This window comes from Sorex fumeus, unplaced genomic scaffold (genome assembly GCF_029834395.1).
Source record: "Sorex fumeus unplaced genomic scaffold, SorFum_2.1 ptg000011l, whole genome shotgun sequence".
Lineage (NCBI taxonomy): Eukaryota > Metazoa > Chordata > Mammalia > Eulipotyphla > Soricidae > Sorex > Sorex fumeus.
In genome coordinates, this window is record NW_026606068.1 from 262497 (window position 1) to 288938 (window position 26442).

At 51.2% G+C, this 26442-nt stretch overlaps 1 protein-coding gene across 1 annotated transcript in view; it reads right to left on the reverse strand.

Annotated features, from left to right (window-relative positions):
- Positions 1-26442, reverse strand: part of GNG12 (G protein subunit gamma 12) — a 142794-nt gene that overhangs the window by 54813 nt on the left and 61539 nt on the right. Inside the window, exon 2 of the mRNA XM_056110924.1 lies at positions 16912-16962. The gene's annotated coding sequence lies outside the window, so the exon portion shown is untranslated. The remainder of the gene's footprint in view (positions 1-16911; positions 16963-26442) is intronic.

Consider the following 26442-nt stretch of genomic DNA (forward strand, 5'->3'; position numbering starts at 1 on the left):
TTCGGGTAGACACCCGCGGGTCGAATGCCAGGCGGGTCAGGCAGTGACCAGCTCTGGGTTGGTGCCAGACCCCAGGGTGGCAGCCAGCTGTGACACTCACCCACCAGGGACTTTGAGTCTGGGGGTGGGGAGGAGAGAAACAGTCGACAAGCAACAGCCTCCCTCTGACCCATCTCTCAGGCCCACTGTGGGGCTTTCTGATCATGAAGCCATCTACAAAGGTGTTTGTTTCTATTTTGTTTTTCTTGGGTCACACCCAGCGATGCTCAGGGATTACTCCTGGCTCATGCACTCAGGAATTACTCCTGACACTGCTCAGGGGACCATATGCAATGCTGGGAATCAAACCTGGGTTGGCCACGTGCAAGGCAAATGCCCTACCCGCTGTGTTATCGCTCCAGCTCCGACATCTACAAAGGAATGAAAGCAAATGATGGTGCACAGGATTCTGCTGTGGAATATTCTCGGGGATTGGGGGTACCTGAGCCTCCAGGGGCTACACAGGCCCAGGCACAGGGACACCCTTCCTAAGAGCCCACACAGCAGACAGGTGTGGGCCCTTATCCCCAGAGCCTCCTGGCCAGCCCCTGCTCCCAAGGAAGGCCAGGATGGTGCTCAGGTGGTGAGGGACTCCAGGGCCCTGTGCTCATGCCCACTGGTGCTTCCTACCCACAGGCCATGCCGCAGGGATGCCGCTCCACTGCTCCATGTACACGGAGTGAAAAAAGCTTCAGTCCGTAGGGGGTGGTCCCTAAAGACACCGATGCCCCCTATGGTGGCGGGATTATGTGCCGAAAAGTCCAGGCCCTAGCTTGCAGCTAGAGGCTGGTGGAGCTTCCTGCTTGTTTGCTTGTAAAAGGCAGATTTCCGGAGTAGGGATGGGGTGATTTTTTTTTTCCGGAAGTGGGCAGTTGGCCAAATAGGTTTGGGAACTTCTGGTTTTCTAGGAAGCAATGCTAGAGCTGGAGCACCTCCCCCCACCAAGACACAGAACCCCAGGATGTGGGGGGCAGGGCACAAGGAAGACAGCAAGACAGCGTGACTCACTGTTATCCTACTTAGGATAACACTCACTGTCTTCTCTGATTGGCTAACGACAGCCTGTGAAGAGGCACTAAGCAAGCACCACCCCTCCCCACTTCCCCAACACACAGTCCGCTGGAAGAGAAGACAGTTGGGATCGAGAAGGGACCACTAAGTCAATGATGGTTGGAGGGGTCACTCAGGATGCAAGATGTGTGCTGAAAGTAGACTAAGGACCAAACACGATGGGCTCTCAGTGTTTGTACTGCAAACCATAAAAAAGGAGAAAGAGAGAGAGAGAGAGAGAGAGAGAGAGAGAGAGAGAGAGAGAGAGAGAGAGAGAGAGAGAGAGAGAGAGAGAGAGAGAGAGAAGAAAGGTGCCTGCCAGAGAGGCAGGGGGTGGGGTGGGGTGGGGGTGGTGGGAGGGATTCTGGGGACATTGGTGGTGGGAAAGATCCACTGGTGGAGGGAGGGATGTCTGATCACTGTATGAAACTCACGAAAGCTTTGTAACTGCATCTCTCGGTGATGCAATGAAAAGATAATAATTAAATAATTCATACCAAAAAAACAAAAGAAAAGAACTTCAGACCCGGGAGAAGGTCAGAGTCTAGGGCACATGTCTTTATGCACCCCACCTGGGGTAGACCCCCAGCACCACATTGACCGGATGTGGCTCTGGTGGCCCTGGCTGGCTCCAAGCAGCACTGCCTCCCCGAGCGAGCATGGAACCAGCAGCCAGGAGGTCTGAGCATCTTGCGGGATTGGTCCTTGGGTATCTGGAGCCCCAACCTCCACCCCCACCCCCACGCCCCGTAAAAATAACTTTGAATCAGGTGGTTTGGTTTGTATTCTGTCTCTTCAGTGTGACGTCTACACAGCTCCTGTGCCTCAGTTTCCTCCCCGGAACCCGGAGGGCAGCCAGCACCTCTCTCCAGCTTTGGTCCCTAACATCCCATATGGTTCCCCGAGCACTAGCCAGGCGTGATTCCTGAGCACTGAGCCTGGAGTAATCCCTGAGCAGCCCTGGGCGGATGTGCCTCCCCCAATGCATCAGCCACACAAGCAGCTCTCAGGGCCACCAGCGGGTGCCTCCTCCCTGCACCCTGGCCCTCGAGGTGCCTGTTCTATGCAGGATGCTGAACATCCCGGCACCAGGCGTCCAGGGAGACCCCAGAGAATCTGCAGTGTGGACTGCTACAGGCTGAGCTGGGAGCTCCGTGCTCTCCTAATTCAGGCCAGCACGCCGCCCCTCCACCCCTCCTGGTCCCGTCCCAGAGCAGCTCCACCCAGACCAGATGCAAGCACTCAGCGCTGGGAACTATCCTTGACGCTGCCACCACACACTCCCCATCCCTGCCCAACCGCGACCCCTAGTGGCCAGTTACGCACAGCACAGGACCCTGGCCAAGGCTGCCCTTGCCGATGCCGAGTTACTGCCCTGGAGCAAGAGGTCCCTGCAGTCCTGAGGTCTGGGACTTTCCGGAATGGCAACAGGGTTCGCCGCAGCCCTTGGGCAAGAAGGGCGGGTAAAGTGCACAAGTGTGAGAGCTGCTGCTAACGTGTATGCGTGCAGCAGCTAATGTGTGTGCGTGCAACAACTGCAACTACAGTGTACACACGCAGCAGCTGCAACTGAAGAGTATGTATGCATGCAACCGCTGCAGTAAAAGTGTGTGAGTGCAAGAGAGCTGCAACTGAAGTGCACACACGCAGCAGCTGCAACTAAAGCTATGTGTGCAGCAGCTGCAGCTAAAAATATATGCATGCAACCGCTGCAGTAAAAGTGTGTGAGTGCAAGAGAGTTGCAACTGAAGTGCACACATGCAACAGCTGCAACTAAAGCATATGTGTGCGGCAGCTGCAGCTAAGGCTTACACGTGCAAGAGCTGCAGTTAAACTACAAGAACGCAGGCCAGCAACTCAAGTGTTTATGTGCGTCCTGTTACTGGTTACTGCAACAACCACCAAGGGAAGGGGAGGGAAGGGGAAGGGAGAAGAGGAGGGAGATAGGAGAGAGGAGAGAGAGGGAAGGATGAGGGAGGAGGGGGAGAGAACATGGTGTTTCAGGGTCCCACTGAGTCATCCGCCCTTTATCCCCTTCCCTGGGGGTGTCTGTGCAGCAGCTGGGGGCACCAGGGAACTTGTGTAGTGGCTTTTTAAGTGGGGACCCTCAGGCTGAGTCTGCTACAGAGCCCTAGAAATCAGCTCCCTACTTGCAGTCTCCCCACTTCCTGTCTCACTGGGAAGCACCTGGCAGGGTCTGGAGTGCCCAGGCTTGTGGGGACCCCCTCAGCCAGTGGCTCAGCAGCTGCCCATGAGCCAGGGTGGACCAACTCCTTACGCAGACCACGCAGTCGGAGATGCTCTGCCCCTATGTGTGTGCAGTGGTATGTTTATATGTGGCATTTATATGTGTGATGTATATATATATATATATGTATTACCCACTTTGTGTGTGAAGTGTATGTATGTGTGTGATGTGTATGTGTGTGGGGTATACAGATATATGTCGGGGAGTAGATGGCGTGTGGCATCTGCTTGAGCGAGCGAGCGAGCAGACGCCATTGGGTTACACTAGCATGTGACAGGGACAAATGGAGACATTACTGGCGCCCGCTCGAGCGAATCGATGAGCAACGGGATGACAAGTGATACAAGTGATACAAGTGATATGACGTACGTGTGCTGTGGTATATGTTTGTGTCATGTGTTTGGTACATCTCTGTGTGGAGTTGTATGGCCTGTGTATGTGTGGTACACATATGGTGTGCAGGCATATATGGGGGTGTCTATATGTATTTTGTAGGTATGTAGGGTGTAAGTGTGTGTGGGGGTGTGGTGGATATGTGGTGCATATGTGTGATGTGTTTTATGGTGTGCAGTATGTGATGTGCACGTGAGGGGTGTAAGAACGCATATGAATGTGTATGATAATATTTATGGTATGGTATGTATGTAGTGTGTGTATGGTATATGTATGCTTGTGTGTGGGTGTATACACCCCTGTGGGGTGGGGGGGTGCTGGGGGGTGCATTTGTGTGTGATGTGTGGTGTGTGTGTGTGGTGTACACCTGTGTGTGTAGTGTGGGGCATGTGTGTGCATGTGGGTGGGGGGAGTGTACGTCCATGTGTGGTGTGTGTGCGATGTGTGGTGTGTGAATAAGGGGATGGATGTCCGCATGTGCTGGGTGTGTGATGGTGTGAGGGGGGTATATGTCGTGTGTGTGGGGGGGGTGTATGTGTGTGGGGTGCATGGGATGTGTGTGTGGTATGTATATATAGTGTGCATATATGTGTGGTGTGTGTGGTGTGGTGTGTGTGTCTGTGAGGGGGTATATATCCATGACTGGTGTGTGTGGAGTATGTGGTAAGTGGTATGTTTGTGTAGTGTGGTGTGTATGTATGTGTGTGTGTGTGTGTGTGTGGTGTGTAAGGGAGTGTATACATCTGTGTGTGGGGTGTGTATGAGATGTGTGGATGTGTGTGGTAGTGTGTGTGTGGGGGGGTGTACATCGGTGTGTGGTGTGTGTGGAGTATATGTATGTGGTGTGTATGTAGTATGTTTGTGTGGTGTGGTGTTGTATGTATGGTGTGTGTGGGGGCATACATCTGTGTGTGGGGTGTGTATATGGTGTGTATGTGGGGGGTGTGGTGTGTGTATGTGTGTGTGTGTGTGTGTGTGTGTGTGATATGTGATGTGTGTGTCCATGTTCAGGTGAGTATTCTCCAGACGGCGGTGGTGGCTGCAGTCCCGGCTGGGGAGGGCCAGGACGGGCGATCCCTCCCGTGGACATGGTCAGCGCCCGCTTCTCACTCTCTTGTCCCCTGTGTGTCTGCCAGAGTGAGGGGGGTCAGGACAGGATGGGGGTGCTCTCCAGACCCTCCCCTCCCCCAGTAACAACAGCTACTCTGAGTACTTGGCACAGTGGTTCCCATTCACGGGCAAACACCTTCAGGCAAGGCTGGCACCTTTCCCCACACCTAAACCTTGAAGAACATGAGGAATGAGAGAAAAAAAAAACAGGCAGGGAAGGAAACTATTAAGAATTATCAGCAGCCCATCAGAGCTGCGCTTCTTCTTCCAGTCTTCTTTCAAAGAAAAAACACCCCTCAGCGGGCAATTCCTCTCATGTTGGATCAACCAACACCCCTTAACAAAGCCACACCCTGGCACCAACACCCAGAGTTTGGGGGAGCAGATGGGAAAGAGAAACCGTCCACGTGGCAGACTTTGGGCGCCTGCTCCGGGGCCTAGTATCCAGGGCATGGGGACATGTTTTCACCTGGGATAAGACCACAGAGGAGGTTTCCAGTAGGAAGGTCTTTTCCACAGGAGAGATGCCAAGGAGGCAAAAATGGTCTTTAATTGTGGGAATCATCAGCCACGGAGTGAGCACGAAAGGAACCGGAGTGAGAGGACAGCAAGCAGGGCATTTGCCTCGCCCACTGCTGGCCCTGGTCTGATCCCTGGCACCCCATACAGTGCCCCAAGCCTCCCAGGAGAGACCTGTGAGCAGTGCCAGGAGGAAGTTCCCACTGCTGGGAGCCGCCCCCAAACAAAACTGAAGGAAAAAAGATTCATCCCTATATCAGGACCAGGGGTTTACACCGTGACCGTGCTCCCTTTCGGCTTTTCCAAAGCTGCAGAAACGGCAGCAGCTGGGAAGCGGCTGCTCCCTGCGTGTCTCCACACCTCTCCTGGCCTTTCTGCCAGGAAGCTCTTCCGGCAGCTCGACAGACACGGGTGAACTAACAAGAGCCAGAGATACAAGCGCGAGGGGCAAAATCTACGGATCTCAACAAGAGTGTGGCTGAGCGCCAGCTCCCGGGAAACCGCCAATCCAGTGGGGAGGATGATGAAGAGTCTGCTTTCCTGCTGGGTTTCCTATCCCTGCCATGGTCCACAGGAGCGGGGGGCCCAGGGCTGCTCAGGACATTCCCAAAAGATCTGATGGCAAAGGCTGGTGAAAACAACTAGTATGGTTTTTTTTTTTTTTGCTTTTTTTTGGGTCACACCCGGCGATGCTCAGGGGTTGCTCCTGACTCATGCACTCAGGAATGACTTCTGGCGGTGCTCGGGGGACGATATGGGATGCTGGGAATCGAACCCGGGTCGGCCATGTTGGCTGCGTGCAAGGCAAACACCCTACCCGCTGTGCTATCGCTCCAGCCCCCAAACCGCTAGTTTTATACTGGGGAATACAGTCTGTACTCACTTTTCATGATAATGATAAAAAGCACTTGGCCCTAGGTATAGAATAATTATATTAAGTGCAACACATCCCAATATGAACCTCCAAAGACAAATCCTCCTTCCCCCTCAACAAGCCAAACACACACACACACACACACACACACACACACACACACACACACACACACCGCGTTTTCCCTCCTGACTTTTCCAGGCCTAGTTTGCAGATCCTGTGAACAAGGATACTAGAGAATTCTCCTGTTGTCCACTAGAGGGCGACCCTGACCAGCAAATCGCTGAAAAAAGACCCCCTCCCCCCACCAACACACACACACACACACACACACACACACACACACACACACCACACACACACACACACACACACACACACACACAGTACAGCCTTGCCCGTCCCTACTCTGAATTCTGGCTGATCATCAGGGCAGTCTCACCCCTTCGTGCAATTCAAGGGAAGGGCCACGATTTAGGGCCTGGAGTGAGCCACGAGGCACCCGTGGGCTGGCTGGCCCGCCCATTCTAGAACCTGACGGCAGAGTTGGGGCTTTGCCAAAGCAGTTTTCAGATTTCTTGGTGATTCCTGAGCGTTTCTCACTGGGTCTATTCGCATGTGGCTGCTACCTCCCCCAGGGGGGAAGCCCTCCCGTCCCCTCCCCTCCTCCAGTCTCCTCTGCAGAATACCCCTCTTTCACCTCCCCCTTTTCCTAGTAACCATCAGCCTTTGCAAGTGTGAGCATGGAGTCAGCTTTCCACCCAGGGAGGAAGTTTGGGGTGGGCAGGAGTCCAGACCCCATTGTGCAGGGGCAGAGCCGTTCCAGTGGACAAGAAGATGGACTTTCGGGGTCACGTGGTGCTGAGCCAGGCACTGGTAGGACCAGAGCAGGTGTCCTGAGCCACTAGGGACAGCCCGGGTGGAGCTGGTCTCCGTGGGGCACAGTGCACACCCGGAGCCCTCATCAGTGGTTGGGCATGGATGGGCACCACCATCCTCGCTGCCCCCTGGGTCCTGCTAGGGGAGGAAGAATGTGGGGGCCCTGCCTGAGGGGTCCTTCCTTCTGCTCCCACACCATCGGAGACAGAGAGTCTGCAAGTCTGTGTCCCGCACCATCGGCCGAGACTGGTGGGACACATCAAATGTGATCAATTACTGGGAACCACTTCATAAAATAAATAAATAAATAAATAAACAAACAAACAAACATCGTGGCCGAGTCTTCAGTTTGGACCAGCCCAGAGCTGGGTGTGCGGTCAGACCCAAGGGGGACAGGCAGGGTCCCACTAGGGACTCCTGCTGAGAAGCCCCAGAGAGGCATGGGGGGCGCAGGGTTCCAGCAGAGAAGGCCCAGTCCCACGTGGGGCCCCTCCTGATCCCCAGTTGGGTCACCTGCACCTTCAGGTCTTGCCAGCTCCTCACCAGGTCCACTATGCCCGTCCCCTGCAGAGGGCAGCAGGGAAGGCTGCATTGCCCTCGGCTTCCACGGGGAGGCGCTGGTGTGCTTTCACAGGCCATAAAACGAAACACAGGTTCCTCCAAACCGTTACTCAAGAGTTCCCGGGAAACGGGGGAGCAGCCCAACCACGCGCTGGGGGCTGAGTGTGATCAGGTTTTATCTGGGCAGCGTCTGCAAGGTCTCAGCAGGCCCAGAACCCTGTGTTCCTGCTTCTTCTGGAACAAAACCCCACCCAGAACGCGAGTCTGCAACCCCTGACCTGTCCCTCCACAGGAACCCTGCGCCCTGTGACCTGGGGGCTCGCTCCCACGTGCGGTCAGGCCCCGCACCCCCACTGCTGAGCTGCCTCTTCGGTCCTGTCTCCCGCCTCCACTCAGGTGGAAACTGAGCATTGTAGAGCTGGTGACAGGCACTGTGTGATGGATTTGGGGGCTCAGCCCTGGCTTATTCCACCCACAGCCTGATCCACTCTGGATACATCTTAGAGACACACCCACGTGGCCAGGGGCCTCAAGCACGCGCAGGGGGTTCTGGAGCCACCCCTAAGTAGTCACCCCAGCCCTGACCCAATGCCCTGGCCAGGAAGTGCTGGGGCCTCCGGACACTCTCCGGAAGTGTCCCAGGGGCCATGGGGTGTCAGAGATGAAACCCAGAGTCTTGCACATATGAGGAATCTGTCCTGAGCCCTCGCTATCTCCCTGCAGGAGTTTTGGGGTCTGGTGAGATGGGAGAGGCGGTAGGGCATTTTGTCCTGCAGGCAGCTGTCACGGGTACGAGTCCTGACATCTAATGCGGCTCCCTAAGCTCTGCCAGGAGGGACCTTTGAGCACAGAACCAGGAGTAAGCCAGTAAGCCCTGAGAACCATAGAGTGTGGTCCCAAAATTAAGAGGGAGATAAAGAAAGAAAGAAATAAAGAAAGAAAGAGAGAGAGGGAGAGAGAGAGGAGGAAGGAAGGAAGGAAGGAAGGAAGGAAGGAAGGGAGGGAGGGAGGGAGGGGGGAGGGAGGGAAGGAGGGAGGGAGGGAGGGAAGAAGGAAGGAAGGAAGGAACGAAGGAGGAGGGAGGGAGGGAAGAAGGAAGGAAGGAAGGGGGAGGGAGGGAGGGAAGAAGGAAGGAAGGAAGGAATGAAGGAGGAGGGAGGGAGGGAGGGAAGAAGGAAGGAAGGAAGGAAGGAGGAGGGAGGGAGGGAGGGAGGGAGGGAGGAAGGAAGGAAGGAAGGGAGGGAGGGAGGGAGGGAGGGAAGAAGGAAGGAAGGAAGGAAGGAAGGAAGGAAGGAAGGAAGGAAGGAAGGAAGGAAGGAAGAGAGGCAAGCAGCAGTGGTATTTTTTTAGGACTGGCCCACAAGTATGATAAGGCAGAAATGATCGCCCCAAAGCATCAATGAATTTTTGCAAGCTAGTTGTAATTAAAAAAACAAAACAAAACAAAACAACACCCACCAACAAAGCACCACTGCAGGAGAGCTGCGCTCCCTTTTCGTGTTTCCAGCCTTGTGAGAGACCATCACAGCAATGGAGCAGACCCCAAGAACCGCTCCCACTTACTGATCACCTGTTCTGGGCGGGCCCGATGAACAGCCTAATGCTGCTTCTCTGAACACAGCTAGCCCGGGGCACACTGGCGGCTCTTTTGAGGGCAGCGGGGGAAACTGAGGTTCACAGAGGTCCAACGATCTCTCCGAGGGGGCAGCACCACCTCCCTGCCCGACAGCTGCGTGCCACGAAACCCCCTGGCTATGATACGAGCAGCTGCAGCCTGGGGGTCTGTGGCCAGTGCACAGGAACAAAGTGGACCCACGACCATCCCTCAGCAGGGGACCCCCGGCTCGGGGTTGATGCTCGGCTCCCGTGTCTAACAGCCCATGAGCCGTGGGCTGACAGCGTCTCCCAGACCACGGGAGCTGAGTGCTGAGGGCTCTGCTCTGGGCCGTCTCCAGCTCCCTCTGGGGCAGGAGGCTCCTGGGACGGCGGGGGCAGTGTCAGCTCCTGACATCGCCACGGTGGCGGCCGGCTAGGGCACAATGTCCCATCTGGACACACAACGGAGAGTCTCGCCTGGGACCCTCCATGGAGGAACCACCCAAAACACTTAGTTCATTCTCAGGCTGCAACCTCTGCGGGTCTGTGCCGGGACGTGTCCTTCGGGGGAGGTGCCACGCTCCAGAACTGCCATCCGTGACAGACTCACATGGGCAGGGCGGCAGGCAGACAAACAGCTGCCCCCAAGGACACATGCTGTGGAGGGTCCGTCCAGGGGCCAGGGGCCAGGGGCCCGAAGGCATGTCCCATGAGGCCTTCCACTGCAGGTTCACCCCTGATCTCAATGCCCCCATGAAGCCACGCTGATCAGGTCTCACACAGAGGGCACCAGGCCTGGTCACGGGCATGAGAAGCAATGCTGAGACAGCGTTTCCACACAGGCGCTGGCCGGGGGTGTGTCTGCTGTCCGAGTGCGGGTGTCCCTGGGTCTGTCTGCCCCCGGCCTTTTCTCCCTCACTGTCCCCTCCCTCTCTTCCTCCCCTCTTCTCTCTTCCCACTTCTTTTTCCTCTCTTCTTTCTCTCACAATCACACTCCCACACTCCCACACAATCACACCCCTATTCCCACCCATTCACGTACACACCCACACGCCTGTTCAGTCGCACACAATCCGTGCACTCACTTTCACATACATTCTCACCCATTCACACCCAGTCACACAACACCCACACACTCAGATACAGCCACACATTCTCACACTACCATATTCACACACTCACTCCCACATCACACACACTGACACACTCACACCTTCACACCATTCACACACTCACATACAGTCACACAACCATACACATCTTCAACCATTCACATCTTCACAGCGACATATTCACACACGTTCACCCCCACCCCACACACACTCACATATATACCTTCATTCCGTTCACACTCAACACAACACATACACTCATCTGCACGGTCACGCATTCACACACATTCATACACACACACACACACACACACACACATTCACACACTCATCTACACAGTTGTCCACGCACACATTCAGGGGTGTGAGAGGGACAGGCACCTGGCGTGCCCCATGGGGTGGCAACTCCAATGATCTGACCTCAGAATTGTAGTGTTGGGAGGAAGGGGGTGGGAGGGGCTCCCCAGAGCGGACCGGTTCCCAGCACGGCACAGGGTGAAGGCTCATGTCTTTTGGGGTGGGGTGCTGTTTTTCAGTCTCTCAGGTGGGGCCAGAGTGACAGTTACTAGAACAAACACTCAAAAGATGCTTCCACTGTGGCATCAAGGTGAAAAATTCCAAATCAAGGGGCGAGGGTCTCACATAGAAGGTTCTGGGGGCGGAGGGGTCAGCTCCGAGAGCCTCAGGGGGCACTAACAGCCTGAAGAGTGCAGAGGAGGTCCAGGGCTGAGGCTGAGGTGGGAGCTGAGAATAAAGGGCTTTGAAGGCCACCTCAGGAGGACGGCCAGGGTCCCGGGTAGGCGGCTGGTACGTGGCTGAGGTATAAAGGTCCAGAATAGGAGGTAGGGAGGGTTCTCGGGGACACGGAGAGTCCCCCTGCCCCCACGGAAGCCTGGGTCTTTCTTTGTCAAGTATGCTTTGCCCCAAAGTGCTTCAGTCTGTGGGAAGGGTGCTGAGAGAAAACACAGGAAGAGGGACCGGAGTGACAATCCAGTGGGGAGGGCATTTGCCTTGCATGTGTCCGACGCAGGTTCAACCCCCGGCATCCCATATGGTCCCTTGAGCACCACCAGGAGTGATTCCTGAGTGCAGAGCCAGGAGGAAGCCCCGAGCATCACTAGGTGTGGCCCCCCAAACAAAAACAAAAACAGAGAAGAAACAGTGCGAGATCCAGGTGGAAAGTTCCAGAAGGTCTGAAGACTGCCACAGGAAGAGCCCACAGAGAAAGGGTCCCCTTCCATGTCAGCCAGGCTCAGAGCCTGAGTGGGGTGCTGGGGAGGGTGCCCCCCGCAAGGCGGGAGGAGGGACTGGAATTGCCTTCCCCATTCCCAGGGAGGAGATGGGGGTATGGGGGTGGCCTGTGCAGCTCTGAGGAAGTGGCTGGGGACTGTCTCACTGAGAGGGGCCTGGGGTCACCGGCCTCCCTGACACACCTGAGTGGAAGCCCGAGGGCGCCCTCTGAACCCCATCTTCTTCCTGCTTCAAACACTGGGGCCTGCACAGTACTGGCGACCACCATGGGGCCCCACCCGCCATCCACCACTGCTCCCCAGGACACTGTCAGAACCACCTGGGCCAGCCAGGAGTCAGGAATGGTTGGGGGGGGGGATGGGCAGGGATATGAATGGCACTTCCACCCCCCAAGGTCCCGGCCAAGGCTCCCACCTTCCTGGAGTCCAGCTCCAGGGGCAGGGGTGCAAACCTTTTCCAGGCTTGTCCAGAATCTGCGGGGGGGGGGGGGGGACGTGCACCCCGGCACCTGGTTTGAGGAAGCACTCGGGTGAAGCAAGGACACATGTCTCACCTGTGCCCCCCCACACCTGCACCCCAACTCCCAGCCGAGAGGTTCCCCATTGCCAGGACCCCAACAGGGACCCTTTCCCACTGGGAGTCCCTGAACTAGAAGACGGAAGGACAGTCTGGACACCATCTGGGACTGATGGAGAGAAGAGAGACCCAGCGGGGAAGGGGGGGACAGAGGCACCCCCCAGCTTCCGCCCCGCATGCCACAGAGCCCACATGGCCACGCCAGCCTCGGGCTGGCGGGATGAGGGTGGGTCCACCTTGCAGCCTCCAAACGGACACATGTAATTTAATGCGCCGTGCTCAGCCGCTGATGTCAGCGTGTCTGTTGGGGCTGGGCGCTGTTTATCAGGGACACTGATCCTCACGGGTGGAGCCCAGAGAAGAACACAACAGCTCACAACTGCCTGATCTCTAAGGGCTCTGGGGTGGCGGCCCTCAGGCAGGAGGGAACCCAGCAGGACAAGGCCAGGGGCGGGGAGAAACCTGACCTTCGGCAAGCAGATTCACGTGGAACCAGTCAAGGACTCACTGGTGAGTTCTGGCCACTGGACCCTCCCTGTATCTCTTGCCATGGCCCTGTCCTAGGTCTTAGGGTCAGCAGGAGTTGCCTGCCTGACCCCCTGCACACGAAGTGAGACACTGGTGACCAGCACAGCCTGATGATCCCTGATTTAAACCGTCCGGGTTCCGAGACCCAAATTGAGACTCACCAACAGTGAACTCTATCACTGTCCCTCCTCTGGTGCCATAGTCTGCCTTTCTTCATGCCGGGACCCCTTTCCCTGCTTGCACGCAGTCTTTTCCTTCCAGACACTGAAAATGGGCACGCGACTGCATTTTCTCTGCAGTGCCAACTGCTCAGAAGGTCCAGGCCTGACCCCCTCAGAGCACTCACCCAGAACCCCCCACACGGGGCTGTAACCTTTGACCCCTGCCCGTGGCGCTGGGCTCTAGTCCCTGACCCCTGCAGGGGGCTCTAATTTAATGTCACTTCTGACATGTCTTCACCCACCAAGTCTATCTGAGTCTTTGGAATCGCGGCGTTGTGGATGAGTACTTCTATGTTCATTGCTGCACTGTTCACAATAGACAAAATTTGGAAAATCCTGAGTGCCGGAGAACAGATGACTGGTTAAAGAAACTTTGGTACATCTACACAATGGAACACTTTGCAGCTATTGGAAAAGATGAAGTCATGAAATTTACATACAAGTGGTACTACATGGAAAGTATCATGCTAAGTGAAATGAGTCAGAAAGAGAGGGACGTAGAAAGATTGCATTCATCGGGGCAATATAAAGTAACAAAATAGGAGACTAACATCCAAGAATAGTTGAGATAAGTACCAGGAGGTTCACTCCATGACTTGAAGGCTAGCCGCACATGCTAGGGGAAAAGGCAGCTCAGATAGAGAAGGGAACACCAAGTAAAGGGTTTTGGGAGGATCCTCCCAGAATGGGAGAAGCATGCTGAAAGTAGACTATAGACCGAACATGATTGCCACTCAATGCCTCTTTTGCAAACCTCAGCACCCAAAGGGAGAGAGAGAACAAAAGGGAATGCCCTGCCACAGAGGCAGGGTGGGATGGGGGAGATGGGGGGTGGGAGGGATACTGGGATCAGTGGTGGTGGAGAATGGGCACTGGTGGAGGGATGGGTACTTGATCATTGTATAACAAACCCAAGCACAAATATTTGTAAGTCTAAAACTATACCTCATGGTGTTTCACTAATAAAAATTTAAAAAAAAAACATAAAAAAATAAAAGCCACCCTAGCAGCTGGCAGAAGACAGTGAGCCCAGCAGTACCGGGCCGAGTTACCTGGAGGGCACTTGAGGGCCCCAATGTCCTTCCAGCCTTCCTGACCAGCCCAACCCAACCGCAGACACAGTAGGACGTGGCTCTGGTGTCGGGTGAGTCTGGGCCACCATCACTGGATCCCAACCATGAAAACGGTTAGAAACCAATGGTCAGGGAGGCCTTGGGACCGAGGCTGGCCACTGCTGCCTTCTGTGGGGGCACCTTGTGAGTAGACAGAGGGAGAGACTTGGACCAGATCAGTTCCACCCACCTACCCCCTCCCTTCCTGGTCCTTCCCTGTCCTGCATCCTTCCATCCTAAGGATGGTCCAGCCACAAGCACCCCACCCCTAGGGGCTATGCTCCTCCCCCAGACACTGCCCCCTGCCACAGGACTGTGTTTGACATTGGCAATGGCTGGTAGCCACGGATGCATTTTCTGTCTCTGGTTGAGTATGTTTTGGCAGGGCCCGAGAAGAAGGAAAAACCAAAGGAATAACCCAAAGGGGGGGCAGGTGCTCATGGTGCTTGGGGGCATAAGAACATCGGCTCTTTTTGTAGGTCTCAGCTGACTCTACAGGCATGGGGGGCTTGGGGGGGTGGGCATGGGCTGACACTCATCTGTATGCACCTCGGCACCACTAGTACAATGTTTTCCACCAGGTCATGCCATACCTGAGCCCAACGACACCCTGCTGGGTCCCTCCTTGGCTTCCGACACCCCGCGGCCCACCGCGAGGCTGCCCCAATTCATGGCTCCCAACATCCTCCCACCTGCCACAGGGCTGCCCCCTTTCATAACATTAGTAACTGCAGAGTCCTGCTCTGAAAGGCACTCCAATTCCATTTTAAGAACTGAAAAATTAACATTCACATTAAAAAATAAGTCCCATCAAATTATTTGATATCTATCAAGTATATCCAAAACACTTTTTAAAAATCAAATCATGGGGCTGGAGAGAGTGGTGTAGTGCCATTAGTACAATACTTCGTACATACTTCAAAACCACCTCAACAAAGGCTCTCCATGGAATCAGACACATGGGAAGAATTGAATAGATTTACAGTTTTTTCAGGGGCTGGAGCGATAGCACAGCGGTAGGGCGTTTGCCTTGCACGCAGCCAACATGGCCAACCCGAGTTCGATTCTTCCGCCCCTCTCGGAGAGCCCGGCAAGCTACCGAGAGTATCTTGCCTGCACGGCAGAGCCTGGCAAGCTACCCGTGATGTGTTCGATATGCCAAACACAGTAACAACAAAGTCTCCAATGGAGATGTTACTGGGCCCACGCGAGCAAATCGACAAACAACGGGAGGGCCTTTACCTTTACCTTTACCTTTACAGTTTTTTCAAATTTTAAAATATTTTTAAGAAGATTGTAAAATACCAAAATAGTACCAGCACTCAAGATGATTCTGCCTTGAGGATGCGGTTGCCCCTCTCCGGGTCCCGGCCCACCCAGCAGACTGGCTGTTATGCCCACAATTTACCTCCAGGTGCCATTTTAGCGCACCAACAACCCTGGCCCAGATAGACTCTCCCAGTTGAATCCCAAAAGGGATTAGTGCCATACAGAGCTCTCTCTGGAACCCAACCATTTACAATCTAGAAACTCACATTTATAATCACGGCCACGCACGCTCTCATGATCTTCAAAATGACTAATGGAAGATAAATTATCTAGCATCTGCCCCTGGCAGGTAGGCTTGAATGGTGGTAGGAAGTTTAGAGCAAAACATAATGCCCAAAACGAGAGAGAGAATATTGGGAAAACTGTCTGCCATAGAGGCAGGGTGAGGACCGGGATGTGGGTGGTGGAGAATGTGCACTGGTGGAGGGATGGGTGTTTCATCATTGTATGGCTGACTCTCAAACATGAAAGCTTTGTAACTCTATCTCATGGTGATACAATTAAAAAAAAAGGAATGTGGAGTTCATGCCCAATTCAATCAGCTTAATCAATGGTTGAACTTCTACAGTACTCCTAGCATATATATATATATATATATATATATATATATAGATGCTTCTGCCTTTTCTCCTAATACCCTACCCCTTACCGCCCACCCCCTGCCCACCATGTGAAAGGGCAAAGGGCAGCATACAGGATGGTAAAATTCAGTTCTCAGTCACTGTCATCATTCCGGCAGGTTCGATGCCCCAACCTGCCCGGACCGCAGATACTGCAGAAACCAGAAGTGTCACACAATGGAGCCCAGCCCAGCCCTGGTACCAGCCCAGAGACTTTTAGGATAAAGAAATGACCATTATTTCAAGTCAGCGCATTTCGGGGTGGTTTGTTATGCAGCAAATGCGAACCGATACACAAGGCAATGAACAGCACTGCTGAACTCTCCAGGGGGGAATGCTACAGGAAGCCCAGAAACTTCCGCTGGCAAAGTAAACCACGTTCCTAACGGGAAAGGAAGTTTGCTATCCCTGCAGAAATGTCATTGTACAACAATCCCATTTCCGAGAAGAGAGAAAAAAAAGAGAGCAACGAGAAAGCGCCTCTGTGGACAGTGACGCGCGCTTTCATGACCACTCATTGCGTGAGACTGTCTGAATTCCTTGGCTTGGGGAACTCTGTTGTTTTGGATACTGCTTGCAATGAGCAAACTGTCAACAGAGGCCTGAAAATAGTTTCCTTACCCCCCCTCCCAAAAAAAGTTTTTACTTTAACCTATTTGGCATAGACTCATAGATCTCCTTCCTGATCATGTCTAAACACAAGAACATGGATCAGTGTGTTGTTCCGAAGGCACAGAAACATTCAAATCATTCAGAGAGGGGGGGAAAGTAGCGTGAATAAATAGACATCTAATTATAACGGTGGGCGAGATGCGGTGAACTTAGAAGTGCGAATATCATTTCAAAAATAATGTCGGCTCGTCACTTGGATCTAGAAAGGAAAGAGAACTCACCAGTAGGATGCTGCGTGGTCCGGTTTCCGGGTCCCAAGTGATGGAAAGAACCTGAAATAGAATGGAAGGAACCACCATCAGTTCAACATGCCTACGGGGCGTGCTTGGGGTCCCTAGAGATGTGCCATCGTGTTGCACATTTATTCCTTGACTTAAAGAAGATCAGCCCAAACTTCTCTGGCTCCTGATGGGATAGGGAGAGATTTTTTTTTTTTTTTTTTTTTTTTTTGCTGACATATTTCGACTTCCTGAATAGAGAGTGCTCTCTCATCAGCTCCGGGAGTGCTGAAAGTTGGAGGCCACTATAACTATAAATGGTAGTGTTTTCTCCCAAGCCTTTCCACGTCGGCAGAAGCCTGCCTCGCCGTTGTTCTTGCCCCAGTGCTTGAACTCCCTCTGCTATAAGCGAGTCATCATTCCCCCTATTGAGCTCATTAAAAAAATGGCTAATCTGAGCTCAGTCACTGAGATGGCTCAATGGGATCTGAGATGCATGTGGGAGTCCTGGGTTCAAGCCCAGGTACAGCATGTTTCCTGAGCTCTGACAGGAGACAGGAGAAGTCCCCAAGCAATTGCTGGGCGTTCCCTCTCCCAATCCACCCAAAGAAGAAAAACTGAATGTGGCTTGCTCACCAGATTACAGATGATCACAGACGGGTATTTTACTAATAATGCCGCATTTAAGGCAATGCCATTCCATAGAAATGGAAGACAAAGCTCGTTTATAATCTAAAGCATCCAGAAGCAACATTTGAAAAGCATGAAGATACAGGGGCTGGAGTGATAGCACAGTGGTAGGGCGTTTGCCTTATATGCAGCCAACATGGCCGACCCGAGTTCGATTCCTCCGCCCCTCTCGGAGAGTCCGGCAAGCTACCGAGAGTATCTCGCCCGCACGGCAGAGCCTGGCAAGCTACCCGTGATGTATTCGATATGCCAAGCACAGCAACAACAAAGTCTCCAATGGAGACGTTACTGGGCCTGCTCGAGCAAATCAATGAACAACGGGAGGACAGTGACAGTGACAGTGACAGGGGCTGGAGCGATAGCACAACAGGTAGGGCGTTTGCCTTGCACGCGGCCGACCCGGGTTCAATTCCCAGCATCCCATATGGTCCCCCCAAACACTGCCAGGAGTAATTCCCGAGTGCAGAGCCAGGAGTAACCCCTGTGCACTGCCTGGTGTGACCCCAAAAGAAAAAAATTAAAAGCATGAAGATACAGAGACAATAGATGTTTGGCAATTTATTTCATTTATTCAGTGCAGTATTATGCCACCAACATAAGGTGGAAACCACCTCAACTAAGGCTAGAGCCACACTCCAAGCAGCAGTCACAGGCACTCCCAGCCACGGCACCGGCCAAGTCCTGCCAGACTCCCCAGGGAATTGAGTGCATGGGAAGATCTTTTCCGTCTCTTTCCTATGTCCAGTTTCCGGTCATCACTACAGTTCATGACTCTGCCACATAGCTGATCGATGGAATAACAGCAAATGCTAACTGAGCACCTTGTGTGAGCCAGACCCCTTCCTACAAGACCCATTTCCTCCCTCTGTAATAGCTTCAGGAGGGCAGAGCAGATTTTTTGTGGGGAAGTGTCACACCCAGTGATGCTCAGGGGTTACTCCTGGCTCTGCACCCAGGAATCACTCCTGGTGGTGCTTCTGGGACCACATGGGGTGCCGGGCATCAAATTCGGGTTGGCTGCTTGCAGGGAAAATGCCCTACCTGCTGTACTATGGCTCTAGCCCTTCCTACTCACTTAGCACAGAGGAAACTGAGGGACAAAGGAGTCCAGAATCTCACTCAAGTATGTCACAAGTTGGTGACAGGGCAGGATTCTTCCCCACGTGGTCAAGTCTCCCAATTCTAAGTCTCTGTGAAATCTGAATGGCTCAAAATAAGATGCTTGGGGTCTGAGAAATAGTTCAGGAGTCAGGCGCCTGGCTTGCACTGTAGGATAAAACTGTTTAGTCCTTCCTGCATAGCCTCAGGTAGTTTAGGTTTATTGGGTTGCTCCCATCACAGTGCTCCCATTCCTGTTTTTTTTTTGTAACTTCTTTCTTTGTGCTCTGTTGACTTGCAAATATTGTTTTTGTTTTTCTCCCCAAGTCCTTTGCATAGTTTATTCAGAGCAATGTCCTTTTTGTATGGACACAAGAAGACAGTATATGCTATGCTTTTGTAACATGACTCTCAGTGATATTTCCCTTCTGGACATCTGTTCTCTCACCTAAGCCTCAGCTGCCTTTACTTCCTAGCACCCCCAAAAGCAGGGTCCTGAATAGGGACTGGATGGAACCAGGGCATGAAGTAAGCTATGTGCTACCCTGGCAACGAGATGGGCCTGGCCAAAGCACCATAATGCTTAACTATAAGTTAAGAGCTTGGTCATGGACAAATGCGGTCATAATCCAAAAAGTAATAATTAGATTCAGACCCTGCTAGGGTTAGGAATGATTAATCTGGCTTGAGTGCTGAAGTCTGAGTCTGTGGCAAGATGTTCCCAGGAGAGCTGCCCTACAAGCCTCCATGTTATCTCCTACTGTGTCCATACAAAAATAACTAGTATTGAGATGTTGATAGAGTTATTGGACTGAGGAAAGGAGAGAAACACCTTAGGAGGTATTTTGCCCTTGGGCAGTCAGGAAGGGATTTGGAATACCTCTTAGGTGGTGTTCCCTCTGAACTTGGGGGGCCCTCAGGAAGGGCTTTCTTATGTTGATTTTGCTACCTGACTGAGTGCCTTGTCAGCCCAGGGTGCTGAGGAGTTGGAAAGACAAGAGAGCTGGAGAGAGAGAGAAAGCAGGGTGGCAAGATGGACCCCGGAGAGAATAGCATGGGGGACAGAGAGAGACGAATGTAGAAGAATACAGAAGCAGGCACGTGGAGAGAGAGAGAGAGAGAGAGAGAGAGAGAGAGAGAGAGAGAGAGAGAGAGAGAGAGAGAGCCCAGGCTGTGAGACGGAGCGTGGAATGATGAGCGGGAGAGACAGCGGGAGACGGGAATGAGGAGCAGAGTGTGAGACTAGAATGGGAGGCTTAGAGAGACTGGGGCAGTCGCGTGGGGAGAAAGGAATAAACAGCATCTGATCAATCAACCTGCTTGGCCCTCTTTTCCTCTGCCCTCTGCCCCAGGGTCCAGGCTGCCCTGGCTGGAGGAGTGGCCTGGGTCCACCCCAAATGCAGGCAGGTAGGGGAAGAGCTGTCAGGGTCCCCCCAGCTGCCCCTAAAGAGTTTATACATTGCACAAAGTCAATTTCAGCTTAATCCCTGGAGTATCACCAGGAGCACAGAGCCAGGAGTCAGCCCTGAGCACTACCGGTGTGACAACACCAATAGGATGTTGGCTCTCGTTTCTGATGGACCCACCGAGTACTCCCAGGCTGCTTTCCTGACCCACAGTGGGATAAAAAAGATGAAGGCAGAGGGGAGAGGGGCAGGCACTTGGCAAATGAACCTAGAAACAACTTGGACCGGAAACATGCAAACCACCAGCAGGTCTGGAGACTAAAGGACTCTACTGGGTCTGGGCAGAGGGTGGGGGGCGTGGGGGGCCCTGTTTGGACAGGACAGCCAAGGTGGGTCTCATCTGGGCAGGGGGTAGCGGGCGTGGAGGGCCCTGTTTGGACAGGACAGCCAAGGTGGGGCTCGTAGGGTCAGAGGTTAACCTAGATTTTTCCTGAAGTCACCTGTTTTGGTGACTTGGTGGGGATGGTCACTTTCACCGACTCCAAGGTATGAGAACTCAATGTTCCCGCAGCAGACTAAGAGGGGTCCAAGGCAAGCCAGAGGGGAATTGAATTTTTTAAAATTTTTAAAAATGTATTTCTAAATATTTTACTGTGATCTACTGCATGGATGAATGACTATAAACAGCACTGTACTTTTGTAAAGTAATCCGATAAATATTGCTTCAATGGCTACCTGCAAATTTATCACAAATTTATCAAAGTAGCAGGCTATACACTTTAAGCGTACAAAAGGGAACATATCAAATATCATGCATTACATACCCGAACGAACAAAAATAATGCAACAACCCCACAAACATGTAAGAGTACTAAAATTATGCAGTTTAGCAGTTGTATGCAAATTCACTATCCATGCCAGAGGGTTTAGAGAACATCCCTCCCACCAGATCCATCTGTGGCCTCCCCCCCACAAAAAAAAAAAATCACACCCAGTGAGCACCAGGGGACCCCTGTATGTATGATGGTAGGGAACAGGCCAGGGCAGAGGGTACTGTGGTCACTATTGCTGGGTCTCCCCTGGTGAACCCCAACCCAAGTCTGCTGAAAGTTCATCAGCGGCTTCTAGGGTTTGTTTGTGTGTTGTGAGACAGGTGGTTCGGGAGGGGGACAGACAACCAGCTCAGGAATCATGCTGGGCGGAGTTCCAGCTCAGGAGACTCTACAGGGTGCCGGGGATCGAACCCCAGTACCTTGCCTGCAGCTCTCTCTCTCTCTCTCTCTCTCTCTCTCTCTCTCTCTCTCGTCCCTCTTCTATGTCCCTTACTGCAGTCTGAGAGGCTCCTTCTTCTCCCACCTGGGCTCTGCCCTCAGCCCCAATGACAGGACAAAACTGGCCCCACACCATCTCCATGGCCCAGCAGGGTCTGGCCTTTTCCGACACCATCAGTCTCTGGTGGAGAGCCCGTGTGAAAATGCCTGTCCCTGGCAGGGGGGGTTGGGGGGGGTGTTGTGTGCCCTCCTGGGGCTGGCTTGGGTCACCCTTCACTGCACAGCGCAGCGATGAGTGGCACTCAGTGGAGTCAACAGATGCCAAGGCAACTAGGCAACTGCTCTGGTGTTGGGCACCCCACCTGTTCCCCATGCTCTGCCTGCTCCTCAATCCTCTCTGTAGTCATAGGAAGTGGCATCTTATCAGCCCACTTAGCAGACTGGCAAACTGAGGCTTAGAGGGGAAGTCCCATGCCAAGGCCACACAGCTTGAAAAACAGAAGGACCCGACCATGAACCTGGCACCTGCTGACTCAATGCCACCCAGCCCTGGGCTTGCCCTGCATGGGGACCTCCCTCTGTGGGTTCAAAGGGCACCCTGGTCTTCTGCTTTTCCCTTCTCGGTCTTTCTGCCTATTTGTCTGAAGAATCTCTAAGAAGGTGTTTGTTTCTTCTTCTGGTTTTGTTTTTAAGTCACACCTGGCTGTGCTCAGGGTTTACTCCTGGCTCGGCATTCAGGGATCACTCTTGGCAGTGCTCGGGGAACCTATGGGGTGCTGGAGATCGAACCCAGAGAGCCACCTGCAAGCCAAGTGCTTTACTTGCTGTACTATCACTCCAGTCCTGTCTAGTTTATTTATTTATTTATTTTGTCTCTCCAAGACCTTGTCAGTGTTTGGCATCTAGAAGAAGCTCAGTAAAGGTGAGAAGCTCTAACAAGATCGATAAGTCCCTAGCAAAACTCACAAAGAAAGGGAGAGAGAAAACCCTAATAAACCGAATCAGAAATGAAAAGGGGGTCATTACAACAGAAACTACAGAAATTCAAAGGATCCTCAGGGGAATACTTTGAGAAGCTTTATGCCACGGAACATCAAAACCTCGAGGAAATGGATAAATTCCTAGACTCCTACAGACTCCCAAGGCTGAACCAAGAAGACCTGGAATACCTGAACAGACCTATCACCATCGAGGACATTGAAATGGTAATAAAAAGTCTCCCCAAGCACAAAAGCCCTGGCCCAGATGGATTCACCAGTGAATTCTTACAAATCTTTAAAGAAGACTTACTCCCAATCCTCTTTAAGCTTTTCCACGAAATTGAAATATCAAATACACTTCTGAACAGTTTCTACGAAGCAAATATCACACTGATACCAACAGCAGACAGAGATAACACAAAGAAAGAGAACTACAGGCCGATATCCCGGATGAACACAGATGCAAAGATCTTCAACAAACTACTAGCAAATAGAATCCAACTACTCATCAAAAAGATCATACACCATGACCAAGTAGGATTCATCCCAGGGATGCAAGGATGGTTTAACATTCGGAAATCAATCAACATAATCCATCATATCAACAAAAGAAAAGATAAAAAGCATATGATCATATCAATAGATGCAGAGAAAGCATTTGACAAGATCCAGCACCCCTTTATGATGAAAACCCTAGCCAAAATGGGTATAGAGGGGACTTTCCTCAACATAGTTAAAGCCATCTACCACAAACCTACAGCAAGCATCATCCTCAATGGGGAAAAACTGAGAGCCTTCCCTCTAAGATCAGGGACGAGACAAGGATGCCCACTCTCTCCACTGCTGTTCAATATAGTACTGGAAGTACTTGCAATAGCAATTAGGCAAGAAAAAGATATTAAGGGCATTCAGGTAGGAAAGGAAGAAATCAAGCTCTCACTATTCGCAGATGATATGATACTATACTTAGAGAACCCAATAACCTCCACCAAAAAACTCCTAGAAACAATAGACTTGTATAGTAAAGTTTCAGGCTATAAAATCAATACCCAAAAGTCCATGGCTTTCCTATACGCAAACAGTGAGAGAGAGGAAAGCTACATGAAAAAATCAATCCCGTTCACAATTGTGCCCCAGAAAATCAAGTACCTAGGAATCAGCTTAACTAAGGAAGTAAAGGACCTGTACAAAGAAAACTACAAAACGCTACTTCAGGAAATAAAAGAGGACATGAGGAAATGGAAAGACATCCCCTGCTCATGGGTCGGGAGACTTAACATTGTCAAAATGGCAATACTACCGAAAGCATTGTATAAATTTAATGCAATCCCTATAAGGATACCCATGACATTCTTCAAAGAAATGGAGCAAACACTCCTGAAATTTATATGGAACAATAAGCCCCCACGAATAGCTAAAGCAATTCTTGGGAAAAAGAAAATGGGAGGAATCAACCTCCCTAACTTCAAACTTTACTACAAAGCGGTAATAATCAAAACAGCATGGTACTGGAACAAAGGCAGAACTGCAGACTAATGGAACAGAGTTTAATACACTGACATCTCCCCTCAATCATATGATCATCTAATCTTTGATAAAGGTGCAAGATATGTGAAGTGGAGTAAGGAAAGTCTCTTTAACAAATTGTGCTGGCATCACTGGACGGCTACATGCAAAAAAATGGGCTCAGAACTCTGCCTAACACCATGTACAAAGGTAAGATCAAAATGGATTAAAGACCTCAACATCAGACCAGAAGCCATAAGGTACATTGAAGACAAAGTTGGCAAAACCCTCCATGACATTGAGGCTAATGGTATTTTCAAAGATGCCACGCCACTGGCCGAGCAAGTGAAAACAGAGATAGATAAATGGGACTATCTTAAACTAAGAAGCTTCTGCACCTCCAAAGAAACAGTGACCAAAATACAAAGACAGTCTACAGAATGGGAAAGAATATTCGCCGAATACACATCTGACAAGGGGTTGATATTAAGGATATACAAAATACTGGTTGAACTCCACAAGAAGAAAACATCCAACCCCATCCAAAAATGGGGCAATGAAATGAACAGAAACTTTCTCAAAGAAGAAATCCGAATGGCAAAAAAGCACATGAGAAAATGCTCTACATCATTAATCATCAGGGAGATGCAGATCAAAACCACAATGAGATACCATCTCACACCTCAGAGACTGGCCCACATTCAAAAGAACAAAAGCAACCGTTGCTGGCGTGGATGTGGCGAGAAAGGGACACTCCTTCACTGTTGGTGGGAATGCCGACTGGTTCAGTCCTTTTGGAAAACAGTATGGACGTTCCTCAAAAAATTAGAAATTGAGCTCCCACTTGACCCAGCGATACCACTCCTAGGAATATATCCCAGAGAGGCAAAAATGTGTAGCCGAAGTGACATCTGCACTTGTTTGTTCATTGCAGCACTCTTTACAGTAGCCAGAAACTGGAAGAAACCTGAGTGCCCAAGAACCGATGACTGGTTAAAGAAACTTTGGTACATCTACACAATGGAGTACTATGTAGCTCTTAGAAAAGATGAAGTCATGAAATTTACATACAAGTGGTACAATATGGAAAGTATCATGCTAAGCGAAATGAGTCAGAAAGAGAGGGATAGACATAGATTGCATTCATCTGGGGGATATAAAATAACAAAATATGAGATTAATACCCAAGAATAGCTGAGATCAACACCAGGAGGATTACTCCATAGCTTAGAGGCCAGCCAGGTATTCTAGGGGAAAAGACAGTTCAGATAGAGAAGGGAGCACCAAATGGAGGGTGTTTGGAAGATCCTCCCAGGAGGGGAGATGCAGGTTGAAAGTAAATTGGACTGAACATGTTTGCCACTCAATGCCTCTTTTGCTGATCACAACACCCAAAAGGAGAGTGAGAACAAAAGGGAATGCCCTGCCACAGTGGTGGGGGCGCGGGGGACGGGGGGGGGGGGGGAGGGATATTATCCTGGTGGTGGAAAATGGGCACTGGTGGAGGGATGGGTATTTGATCATGGTATGACCGAAATCCAAGCACAAAAATTTGTAAATCTACAACTGTACCTCATGGTGTTTCACTAATAAAAAATAAATTTAAAAAAAAGAAAATGATAAAATATGATTGGCTTAAAATGCAATATATCCAACTTTAATCATTTTCTAAATCTAAAGATATTTTTAGATGAAAGCAAAGGAGGTCATTTCCAAATCATTTTGTGAAACTTAAGCCTACCCAGAGGAAAGGTAATTTTGTTTGATCCTGCACATCAAGTGAATTTGTTCACCAAACCATTTATTTCAAAAGGTAATTAAAATAATGTAAAATTGGTCCAATATATGTTAAACGAAATTAACTAATTACAACCTGCTAAAACTATTTAACCTTTATAGTTCCTATAAAAATGTTTGATTTTTGTCTGGAAAAATAAATAATGTGCTTTAAAAAAAAAAAAGGTGAGAAGCTCTGGCACAGCAAGGTCACTAAAAAACCTCTCCAGGATAAAGCCTTGCTGAATATGCTCTTTGCCCGAACAAGCTTTAACTGCATCTCTTCAAGCAGCCAGCGCTGAGGGTGTCTCACTTCCCAGAACTTTTTAGCACAACCGGGAACAGACACAACCCAGTGTGGAGGGTTCATCTCACCTGGCTGCTTTGCTTGACTTTGCATGTGGACTTCAGGAAGGATGGTCCCTCCAAAAGCCTGGCCACCCACTATAGAGGAATACCTGGATACTTTCATTTAAAGGTGAGATATTCAGGCTGGGGTGTATATCAGTATTGCAGCACTTGCTTTCCATGTTTGAGGCCCTGGGTTCCATCCCCAGAAACACAACATCACACACACACACACACACACACATACACACACACGCACGCACGCATGCACACACACACACAGAGTAATATACAAGCAAAAATAACCATCTAAGGACTTCAGTTTTCAGAAAACCTATTTATTAAAGTTTCCTTGGTTTCAAATATAACTATATATTGATATAACTATATCCCAAACATATTTTAAGAATCAAATCATGGGGCTGGAGAGAGAGTACAGCAGGTAATTAAGACCTTGCA